The following is a 13,114-nucleotide window of genomic DNA, read 5'->3' as shown; positions in this document are numbered from 1 at the left end:
TTTTTTTAACAAACATATGACTAGCACATTATGCACTTTTTCTCCTCTTTCTTCTTTGTCTCACTCATAAGGTTGAAGAGGTAATCAATAAAGTCAGCCTACCAAGGAAATGGTTAAGCAACTGAAAACTTTGAAAGACTTGATTGCTAGTTCTAACAAACGGTGAGAGGAAGCACATTAACATTGATTCATAAACAGGGATTGCTTTTGGGCTGAATAAAAAATGTTTTATAGTTGTTGCCTTGATTGGCAAAAACAAGGCTAATATTACCTATGACACTTGGGACCATGTTCTAAAGAGCATGAAGAACCAAATATTGCAAACTATCATGGTATGAAACATTAACCTTGTATATTTAATGAGTTAATTAATTTTTCAACTTTACTAACATAATTGTTATATATGTCTTATGCAGTTTACTTAGGACATTCACAACATTGACTAATTGAGGAATAAGTATGCTAGGTAACATTGGAGGGGTTTTAAGTGTGATCTCACCAAATTCTATATTTTTGGTGAATAGTTGAAGAAAAACCTTGCCTGAAGTATAAATGACTTGATCAGGAAACCTAAAAACAATTTCAAGAAAGTTGACTCAAGCAAAACTTTATGGTAAGTTAATATTATCACATCTTAAACCATTTTTTTACATATGTATTGTTATTACTAATTAATTGTGTGTTTGTCTTTTGTATATAATAGGAAAAAAGAAGGTAAGCATAGGAGCTACAAAAGAAGAGTGTATAACAAAACATTGTCAAATGAGGGAATATGAGAAGTTTTAGGAGAATATGATTAAAGAGGTTTCTTCTTCTGCGGGTGATGGATCACTGGTCAGTCTTGTATCCCCTCCCACTCGTCATGCCAAATGGAAAAAGGCTCGATAGAAGAAATCAATGGAGTACACATATGAGGAAACTCATGTCATAGATACGATTGTAAGTATCATATGTTTTAATGTTTGATATATTACTGATCATGGATTATTAACATATTTATTTAAACTATTGTGTTGTAGGGTTTAAGGTTTAGGCAAACTATCTCAAGGATGTCAAGGAAATAAGAATTTCTTGGTGCCATCAATCTGGCGCCTCTAGCATAGATAAGGACTATCATATATAAGCCGTGGAAAACTACTACCAATTGACTCCACCTCTTCCTACCACTTGAGCCTTTACAAGTAACACTCTACCAACCACATCACACATTTCATTATCTCTTTCCTTTTAATTTTCAATCTTTTTGTTCTTTTACTTATAGATATTATTTTTGTTTATTTTCACCGCAAAGATACCTTAATTGTTCTTCCTAAAATTATGCATGCATTAGAACTTGGTCAAGTAGTCATCTTAACACATCTGGTGGGTTTTCTCAATTGCACACTTCTTGCTACCATCAAGAGACAACGAAAAGCTAAACATCACCACCAAAAGCTTCTTGTCAAACTGAGCATTGGTCTTTTCCTGGATAAGGACTCTAGTTGACTTGGACTTGTCAAAACTCAAAAAATTTTGATCTTGCGCACAAATGGTTTGGACTTTTATTTGAAAATCTCATCGATTAGGGAATGTCTGGAAACCAGACTTATCCCTAACCAACAGTTTTAGAAAATAGTTCGAAGGAGTCACCACCGATGTTTTACTGAAAACATTGGAAAAAGAAAAGATTTTTAAAATTACCAAAATGGCTCTCGTAGCCAAAATTGGGTTAGAGGGTTGTTTACGTGTAGGGAAGGTATTAGACACTCTACAACGCCCTAAATCGGTACCTTATGATGAAATTAACATAATAAAGAATAATATTTTGAATATTTATTTCCCTTTTTAATGGTTATTTACATGTTAAATTGTGATTATTTATATAAAAATAAGGGGTTTAGACCCCACACGTTTGAAAATGGTATGTCTACATGATTACGGTTTATGTATGGCAGAGTCATGCATATAAAGTAATTTAAATAAAAAAAAGAGAAATGGAAATTAGTGAAAAGTACCTTCGAAGTGAACTTTTATAGAATTCTTCCATTAAATGTGGGGGCTAGGCACTTTTTGGTAGCTTTTCGCTCTACAAATGTTCTCACCATACTCAAGAAATACAAAAGAGAGAGAGAGAGAGAGAGAGAGAGAAAGAGAATTTCTTCGCTATACTACTGAAAATGGGTCAAAGAAAGCCAATTTTTTGGTTCCCTTACACTATGCACGAAACACCTATTCATAGGTGTGAGATCTGATTAGAACGGCCGTTTTGATCACCAAAATGGTTCATTCTAGATTAATCTGTTTTGAGAAAAATTTGAATTTGGAACGACCTATTCTAAAATCGAAATGACCTATTCCAGATTCTTATTTTACTTATAATAACCTGGGTTGGAACGACCCGTTCTGGACTTTGGAACGACCTATTCTAGATTTTGGAACGACCCGTTCTGACCTAGGTTTTTAGACCTTTTTGATGATTTAGAATGACCCGTTTCGACCTATTATTTTAGTCTTTTGTGCTTTTGGGCCCTCTGATGTTGTTTTGGTCTGTTCAAGTGTCATATTGGGCCTTCAAAGCCATCTTGTTTTGTTTTGGATGCCCCGAACAAAATTTGGTGTCTATAGTTACCGCTCTTTACTTGTACTTTGATAGCTATGTGTTGCTTTTCTAAAGTCAAGTAAAGACATAGACATTTTGTCCATGTCTTCTTTTTGTCTTTTTGTATAGGTGCCTCTATGTAGCTTCCTTAAGATAGATGGGTTTTCCCATATCCTTGTTCCTTGGAATAGCTAAGTGTTGGGTTATGTGCTCCATTAGGGAACAAGGATGACAAAATATACAATTTGAACCTTCGGTCTTTGTATAGATGCTATGCACTGTTTCTGCTTTCCTTGTGAGGTGAAGATCTTATTAGGTTCGCTACGGAATGAATATGTTCTAAGCTCAACCTCCCTAGGCTAGACTGACATTAGGACTTCAGCTGACCCTTTTTGAGTGTTGATGATGAGTATATTCAGAGCTCAGCTTCTCTAGACTGGATTGACATTAGGGCTTCAACCAACCCTTTCTGAGTGTTAATGAGTATATTTTGAGCTTAACCTCTCCAAGTTAGACTGACATTAAGGCCTCAACCGGCCTTTTCCAAGTGTCGATGAGTATATTACAAGCTCAGCCTCTCCAAACTAGATTGGCATTAAGGCTTTAACCAGCCTTTCTCGAATTATGGTGATGAGTATATTCTAAGCTTAGCCTCTTCAGGATGGACTAACATTAAGACTTCAATCGTCCTTTTTCGAGTCATGGTGATAAGTATATTCTAAGCTCAACCTCTCCAGGCTGGATTGACATTAGGGCTTCAACCGACCCTTGAGTGTTCCTTGATCCAACCTCTCCAAGTAGGACTAGTATTGAGGCTCCAGCCGACCTTTTCTAATTCGTGGTGATGAGTATATTCTAAGCTTAGCCTTTCTAGGCTAGACTAACATTATGCCTTTAGCTGGCCCTTAAGTGCTTCTTGATTCAGCCTCTCCAAGTTGGTTGGTATTGAGGCTCTAGTTGACCTTTTTCGAAGTCATAGTGATAGAGTCTTCTTGAGTTGACATTCCATGGAATTTTCTCAAACTTCTCCGTAGGATTCTTGAGAAGATTCAAGGTAGATTGAGTTGGAGGGAGAAGCAATGTTGCACTATGATGAACCAAGAGCTTCGGATAGAAGAAAATGAACCTAAATCTACAAAGAAAAAGGCTCAAGGCAACAAGGAGAAGAGATTTCCCCTTATGGTGACTTCGGTGGAGAGTAAGAATTCTCTAATGAAGAATTTCTCATTCAATATGCCAAAGTCAATACAATTTACGGCTAAAGAGAATTTATAAGCTTAGGAAGTGTGTGTGACAAACTAGACTTGACCTAAGGTTAAATTAAACCATGGTATGGTGTAAGTTAACCTTAGGCGCCAAAATTTGAATTTAAATTCAAATTTTGGAGTCTGGCCATGTGCTTGGTTCATTAGCATGTGATTTAGTGTGCATTTGGATAGCATTTGAATCATGCCATGTGCGCCTTCCTCTAGGCCGGATCACATGGGTCAAATGCATCCTAAATGCATACTAAATGGCATGTAAATGAATTATCACATGTGATTAACTATCCTAGTCCTAAAATGGCCGAAAATTACAAGGCCCAAATCCTATACTACTTGGCCAAAATACAAGGCCCAAAAACAAGAATTACAAGCCCAATGGGCTAAACCTATTCTACATGGATTTTAATGTGTAGCCCAAGTGAAAAGAATTATGGGTTTATCTTTAGCACTGGCCTATTCTTCATGTATCCTCTTAACCATGGCTCTAGTAGTTGGGCCCTTGGCCCATGGGCCTCCATCATTGATTCCTTTGAAGGAAATGAGTATATTCTGAGCTTAGCTTCTCCGGGTTGGACTAACATTAAGGCTTCAGTCAACCTTTTTCAAGTGTTGATGATTCTACTTTTGAGGAACATGATAGTCACTACAAGAAAATGACGATTTTGTGACGGTTATATGGCCTACATTGCGACGGTTAGAACTGCCACAAAGACAACATTGCGACGGTTTGGGAACCGTCGCAGAATTGTCCATCACTAGGCAATTTTGCAACGGTTATCAGAACCGTTGCACAAACCGTCGCAAAATTGGAATTGCGACCCTTGAAGCACCCGACGCACTAACTGCCTCTAAATTAATATTATGACCCTTTTTTCACCCGTCAGAAATTATAATTTTTTTTAATTTTAATAAATTTATTAATGTAACAATCCTCATATTTGGTCTCTCAATGGTTCTATTTCACGATATTTCACTGTACTACTCCAGGTCAAGCACGCTTAACTGTGAAGTTCTGATGAGTAAGCTACCGAAATGTATATGTATGTTGTCAGTATAACTTGTACAAATTAATTCATTTAAGTCATCCTCAAATATACAATCTCATATTTGTACTATAATAATAGTATATAATAATTTTATATTACGAATAATAATAATAATAATAATAATAATAATATATTTAGTTATTCTTTATTTATATGTACTTACTTTTATAATTAACATCTACTTATTTATATTTTAAATTATAATTTAAATTATTTAGTTTTATAATTTATAATGATAATATAATTTATAAAATTATAAATATTTATTTATTACATACTTATAAATTATATTTTAACATTTTAAATAAATTATTAATTAATTTAATATATTTATTTACCTTAAATCAAACATATAAATTTCAAAACAAATGTATTTATCCTTGTTTTATTTTCTAATTATCAACTATTAATAAAATACTAACTTTAAACTTAAAATCTTATCTAATTATATATAATATTATCATATCAAATTTAAAACCAGATATTAGTTATACAAAAATATTAAGATCATATAGTAAATGTCAATAAGATTTTAGTTAAATAATTTAAAATAATTAATGTTTCAATTATATTTTTAATTAGCAAATAATTTATTCCAAAACTAATTAATTTTTTTATATTAATTATTAGTAAAATTTAATAAATTTTAAATTAAAATTAATTGGATCGATGAAATTCAACACACACCATGAGTTATTGAGCGGAATAACTTTACCAAGAGTTATTTTGTAAGTTATCTTAAATCAAACATATAAAATTCAAAAATGTATTTATCATTGTTTTATTTTTTAATTATCAACCATTAATAAAATACTAACTTAAAATTTTATCTAATTATATCATAATATTTTCATATCAAATTTAAAACCAGTTCTTACATTTTTGACAAATATAAATTTTTCTGAAATATTTCCTACAAAAATTTTCTCATTGAAAATATAAATTTTCCGACAGATTTAATTTTTTTTTATAAGAAATCATCTTCGATTAATATAACATTTTGTATATATGATTTAAGAGTAAAAGATTTTCAATTTAACGGTTGAATTTACAAAATTCACATTTAATATAAAATTATTGAGCGGTGTAACACTTAGTAAAAGTCACATTTAATATATATATATATATGAGGGGGGTTATAATTACATCGATATAAATTTTACTAAGTATTATACCGCTCGATAACTTTATATTAAATGTGAATTTGGTAAATCCAACTGTTAGATTGAAAGTTCATATCTCTCATAGATTATATATAAAACTTTATATTAATCCAAGATGATTTGATACTTTATTTTTATAAAACAAAATTGATGTAATATATTCATTTCAAAATACACTAAAATATAAACACTTTGATTACCTTCCAGTTGTTGTTAAATTTTAACAAAATTTGATATACACTTATAAAGTGATATGAACTTTCAATTTAACGGTTGGATTTACAAAATTCACATTTAATATAAAGATATTGAGCGGCATAATACTTGGTAAAAGTTACACCAGTATAATTATAACCCCCTATATTATATATATATATATATATATATATATATATATATATATATATATATATATATATATATATATATATATATATATATATACATGGACGGATGCACGTTTGGAATAGTGGGGCACTTGCCCCCACTACTATTTGACATATACATAATTTTTTATCTAAAATAATAATATATTTTAAAAAATAGAAATTAAATTCTAATAAAATAAAAATATAAATTCAAAAAAAAATTTATTTATTTGATATCTGACAAATTTTTGAAAGAAATTAATTCTCAGGTGATAAAAAAAATTTCTTAATAATGAATTAATTTTTTCAAAAAGTTTAATTATAATATATATGTATATATATATATATATATGTCTTAATATTCACATATATAATGTAATATATTAAAATAAATAATTTTTTGATAAAATAAAATTTGTACCATGCATGTTTATCTTTTGTGTTTTTTATTTATTATATACGTTGATTGAAAACAACAAAATAGTAAAATTGTATATATTGATTAAAAAAATCAAAAATAAGAAAAATCAGAAGATTTATGTTCCATTTAGAATTGTTATTATAAGATATTTTAAAATAAATTATCATCTAAAAATATATATTAGATATTAAAAACATATTTATATCATAAATAAATTAAACTGGATTTTTATAAAATTTAACATATTTATTTTTATATTTTTAATAGTGTTAAAAAGATGGACATTTAAAATAAAATTTATAAAATTTAACATTGTAAATTATTCAATAATATGTGATCTGATAACTCAAAAATTAAGTTATAAAATGATAATTATATTTATTTATATACTCTAACACATCTTACATACAAGATAAATTCATAAGTTTGTTGAAAGATAAATTTATATTCTAGTCCCGATTTTGAAATTATATAAAGAAAAAAAAATTGTGTACCTCATGTTAAAGGAAGTATATATAAAATTGTTAATAAAATATAAGTTCATTAAGATAATATACATAATACTTCAAAAAAAAACTTTTAAATTCTAATAAAAAAAATTGTCTTGTAGATTGCGACGGTTTATAGTAAACCGTCGCAATGCTGAAAATTTTGCGACGGTTTATGACTAACTGTCGCAATGTTAAAAAATTTTTGCGACGGTTTATGATTAACTGTCGCAATCTTAAATAAATTTTGCGACGGTTTACGATAAACCGTCGCAATGTTGAAAAATTTTGCGACGGTTTATCATAAACCGTCGCAATGTTAAACAAATTTTGCGACGATTTACGATAAACCGTCGCAATGTTTAAAAATTTTGCGACGGATTATGATAAACCGTCGCAATGTTAAACAAATTTTGCGACGGTTTACGATAAATCGTCGCAATGTTAAACAATTTTGTGACGGTTTTGAAAAACTGTCGTATGAAGGGTCACAATATCAAGCGACGACGGTTTCTAGATAACCGTCACAATTTATCATTTTCCTTGTAGTGAGTGTTCTCAACTTTGTTGTTCGTAGGATGCCCCTGGGATGCTGGGCAAGGGTTGCTTGGTGTGTACCTTTTCTTGATTTGAGTTTAGTAGGATGTGGGTGATGCCCCTACTGTGTGAGTGATCACTAGGGAATGGATAGGTGATAGAGACTCTGATGTTGCCCCTGCCGTGTGAGAATTGTGATGCCTCTCTAGGCATTTTTATTGGGGATGGAATATGTGGCAGGGATTCTGTGTTGTTCTAGACGTGTGAGTATTATGATGCCTCTCCAGGTGTTTGTGTGGCTATTGGAGTTTTCTGGATGGATGGTTATTGATTGCTCAAATGGAGTCATGTGGATGTGTTGTCGGGATTGTTTGGAGATGCGTGCTGAGGAGCAAGGAAGCTCTTGATGATCTTGATGTAGTGTTGGGTGTTGATGTGGCTTGAGGGTGTCGTGGTCCACTTGTAGATGGTTATGATCCTTATTGGATTGCTTAAGTTAACCAAAAGGCGGGATTGCTACTATGGGAAAACTCTGCCCCTTGTTTGTGGATGAATCCCACATGTCGAGGATTTTTCTAAGTCTTGCTTTTGTTGCTTTTTTTTAGCTTTAGCTTTTTCTATTGCAAAAGCATTGCCTTTTTCTGTATTATTATATTTTTTTATTTTGTCATTATTATTCTTTTTTCCAAAACTATAAAAATAAATAAGGACAATCGAACGTAGCTGAAACAAAATGATCCCATATATATATATAGTACAATACATAAATCAAAATACAAGAACATAGAAAAATAAAGTCCTAATCCTCAATAAGGGGATCGGGGAAACGCCTCTACAGCTAGCTCATCATCTGCTCGTGCCACTACTACTGCTGACTATGCTATTGGCGCATCTCCTCCTGTACAGATGTGAGGCGTCTTTTGAAACTCTACTACCACCTCTCCATCTACTAGCGGAAGGCCTCAATGTTTGATCCCCCCTATGGTTGTGGCTGCAAGGCCATCGACTACTCTTATGGTGGTTGCTGCTACGGAGCGGGATCCTCCTATTGAGCGGGCACCTCCCCAAAGATGATATTGTCCATATCAAATGCCTTGACGACAATGTAACCATATCGGGTGAGATCAATGACACCCATGCCCCTCAAGGTGAGTGCATCAAGGGGTCGAAGGGCTGGCCCAATCCTAGTGTACATGTCGACAATCCTAAAGTGCTTGGCCACCTGCCTAAGCATAGCTTCGACCACTATGAAGCCGCTATGACTAGCAATGCCTGATCTATCGCCATAGTCTTGTATGTGGCAGAGGAAGAAAGCTCCTACGTTGCAATGAACCTCGTGGGTCATGTAGTATAAAGGGAAGAGGTTGCTCTTCATGACGGAGCCTGGGCTTTGGTAATGTCCATGAATAGTACCTATCATGAGCTTATGGACCACGCGAAGTGTGGGGTCCCTAAGCCTCGAGGCCTTGATGGTCCTTGGCATGATCGTGTCGCTAGTGAGCTCCTGCCACATGGTGTCAGTGATAAGGGCGAGAAGACTAGCATCATACTCCAACGTCGCCAGCTGCTCCCCCATAATGAAATTGACTATCCGGTTAAACACTGCCAATGTGATGGTGCGGAGGACCCTGGCCATCCAGAATAAAACCATCAATGCATCTGGTCCCTCGGGTATTGTGGCTGTGTATAGTCTAGCCGAAGCCAAAAACTCGATCATTGCCTCTCTATAGGCTCCATCAAGCGGCTCCAAAAATAACTCCTATCCAATGGCCTTGAGTACCTCTTGGACTTTTTCCAAAAGTCCCACCTACTCCGGAATGGTGAAATCCAGCTGTTGGGCATATGTGAACTCGAAGTTTCGTAAGCGGAGCCGCTTGCAGACCTCATCACTCATGACAACAGGTCCTTCTATGGCCTGAACTGGTGGTGTTGGTGATGGAGCCTATAGTGGTGGTGGTAACAAAGAGAGCATCTGAACCCTTTTACCTTAGTTGTGGTATGATCCGCCTCGGTGCATAGTGAAAAATGAGGAAAAAAGATGATAAAAATGCTCTAAAGTATGGGGATTTTGGGAAATAGTTAAGGATTATAAGGGGGAAAGGCTTTTATATAGCCTCAAAAATGCATAGAACATTCATTCCAGGCTCTGGAATGGCCCATTCTGAGGTGAAATGGCCCATTCTAGTCCTCAAAATAGGGTGTTCTGGTTTAATGTTAAACTGGAACGGCCCGTTCCACTTTTGAAATGGACCGTTTTGATTTAATGATGACCAGAATAGGGTGTTCTGGCTTTGGAACGACTCGTTCTGCCCAATGAGATCTAGAATGGGACGTTCCAATTTTGGAACGACTCGTTTTGGCCCCTCTCCCTTTTTTATTTTTATTTTTTTTATTTTTTATTTTTTACTAAAGCCTTTCTATATGTCCTTTGTTGTATGCAATCTGATTTATGCTCTATTCTTAAAAATGTAAGTTCAATTTTATTTTAAGAAAATCAAATTGTGAATATTTATCTATTGGCACGGACGACTCATTTTTGTATTCATGCCTTTGTTTGATTATTTACCAGGAATATGCTTATTTGCTCCCATGTTTCGGCCAATATATGTTTATCCAGAACGTATTGTGGTTAAGCATTTCCAGACCCATTTCGGAGACATCTTAATCCGTTTACTATGAGTTTTCACTGTATCTCTTGGTACTATTTTAATGCCATAAGGGTCAAGAGAAAAAAAAAAAGGGATATACAATTTTTGCAAAAGGTCTGTTATAGGGGATTTTTCAAAAAGGGTTTTTTTAGAAGAATGGTTGGCCGAGACAGGCTAGTGTTTAAGGTTACTAAACAAGGTGTGTTCATTACAGGGAAATTGTTTTAGTGTTTTAGCCTTCCTTTACAAGTTTGGGTGATGCCTTGGGGTTTGTGTTTTTTATTGAATGATTCCTCCCCAAGTTGCCTTTTGGATTTTCAACTTTGGTTGCTACTTTAGCGTCCTAACTTTTTCCTAAGTCACTTGAGATGTGTTCCCTACCAGACATTTTGTTATCCTTACTTTTGCCTAGGTTACCCATTTTGCTTATAAGTTTCCTAGTACATCTTGCCCTAATTTTTGCACAGCCCCCTTTTGTGGGTTTCCTGTCGGGCTTTTTTTTTTGCAATGTTTGTTTGATATGTAGGACTCCTTCTTTGCTTAGCTTTATTAAACCCTAGTCATGTTTAATTTGTGTGATTACTTCTTTATTACGTTTTCTTTTTCTAATTTTGTCAAGTTATCATCTGGATGATATCCTTATTCTGAACACACTTTGTTTATTATAGATTATTTAATGAGGCCTAGATTTAATGTTTAAAAAGAGAAAAGAAATGAATAAAGCATATGGCATTAAAATAAACTTGTATTTTACATGTGCCCTTTTATTGTAGATGCCCCGAGTTCATGATTCATACACAGGAATATTAATAGAAGATTTCCCCTTCATAGAGACCTAGTTGACCTAACTACCAAAAATGTTCCACTACTTGTTGATCTTGGGAGAGCTTAAAAGAGTTTTGATGATCACAACATGAGAACAACAACTTGGAGCACAAAAACAAAGTCAAAGAAGTGTCAAGAAAATGCTATGAGTTGGAGCTATGTAATAGAACTTAGGATATAAATTGTTGTGAATATGTTTCTATAGTTTTGTGTGCTTAGTATGCTTTGTGCATAAGAAAATCTATATCTAAAAAAAGTAGAGAGTATATGATGATGAGTTAAAAACATTGGAAAGTTATTTTGAGTCTTAAAATGAAGTTTTAAGAACTAACTCAAAATAATCGATTATTGTTAAATATAATCAATTATTTCAGCAAATAGGCTAAGTGGAATGCCTTGCTGTAATAATCGATTATTTGCCAAAAGAATCGATTATCCCAGGAACAACTCTCTGGAATAATCGATTATCCAGCAAAATAATCGATTATATTGTTCTTGGTTGATTTCTAGAAAATTTGAAGAACAAAATAATCGATTATTCTTTAAAATAATCGATTATCTGTGTCTGAAACTTTTATAAATAGTTTGAACTTTGAGAAACTTCAGACATGAGTTAGAACTGATAATCAATTTGTGAAAAACGTTTTTGTGAGTCTTTGTGACATCTTGGAGAGTTTTCTTTGTGAAATCCAAGAGTAAAAACGTTTGTGAAAAGCTTTGATAGAAGATCATCATCATCATAATCTTGAAAGGGGAAGATAAAGATTTGTTCAAGAATTCCAGGTGAATTCGTTCCTTTTATTCTTTGTGAATCTTTGTGGAAAATCTTGAGAAGGGTTTCTCAAGTAATAAGGTTTCTTGTAGTGGGTTCTACAAGGGGTGCTTTCTTGGGGTCAAGAAAGTGGTTATCTTTAGTATAGAAGTATATGCATGTGTGTTTGCTTGTAAACCTTCTTGATTAAAGATAGTGGAACAAATCTTAATTAGGTATTGATTAAGGACTGGATGTAGGTCACATGTGGAGTGGCTAAACCAGTATAAAAGACTTGTGCAATCTTCTTCTACCTTATCTCTTACTTTGAGTAATTGCTTAATTGAATATTAAAGAAGATAAAACTTGATTAACAAGTGTATGTGAATCTTGATGGTTTAAATCTGTAATTGAACATTATTGTTGAACCTCATTATGTTGTAATCAAGTGAGCATATTGCATTCATATTTTTGTAACAAGTCTTTAGAAGTGCTTCATTTGGAAATTCTGTCATAGAAAAGTTTTGATTGAAATTAAGATCCAAAATACTCTGATAAATTTTTAAAGGGTCATTGAATCCAATTCACCCCCCCTCTTGGATTGTGCCATTCTTTTCTATCACTACTTACTTGGATGTCAAGGCTTCAAAAGATCTCATTTAGAGTAAGATTACTTGTCTTCTTTTTTCTAAGGTCTACGATTGGTTCGTATCCCAAACCTTTTCATCCTAGATTGCCTATGTAGTCTGGTAGTTCCATTATTCCTTGGGTGTTCTTACTGAGCCCTTGTCCTGATCGTTAGCCACTTCTAAACAAAATTTAAGCTGTTAGATTCCTCTTGCTTGAGATCTTCTCGACATAGGCGATCTCCAATGCTTGGAAAGCTGTCTTTAAGGCTTCTCTAGCTACATCTATGTATGGGATGGTCAATGCTTACTGATAATCATGTCTTCTTCTACTTGCATGACTATCAACTTGTCATCGACTATTAGCTTAATGTTCTGATGAAGTGTGGAGGGTATTG

General features: G+C 33.4%; 1 protein-coding gene across 1 annotated transcript in view; it reads left to right on the top strand.

Annotated features, from left to right (window-relative positions):
* The window catches only part of LOC145949691 (uncharacterized), an 86,363-nt gene that overhangs the window by 68,006 nt on the left and 5,243 nt on the right, over positions 1–13,114 (top strand). The window lies entirely within an intron of this gene.

Source organism: Cajanus cajan, chromosome 7 (assembly GCF_000230855.2).
Source record: "Cajanus cajan strain Asha chromosome 7, NIPB_CcT2T_4, whole genome shotgun sequence".
In the NCBI taxonomy this organism is placed as follows: Eukaryota; Viridiplantae; Streptophyta; class Magnoliopsida; order Fabales; family Fabaceae; genus Cajanus; species Cajanus cajan.
The sequence above is the reverse complement of the archived record's forward strand: the minus strand, read 5'-3'. Positions and strand labels throughout refer to the sequence as shown.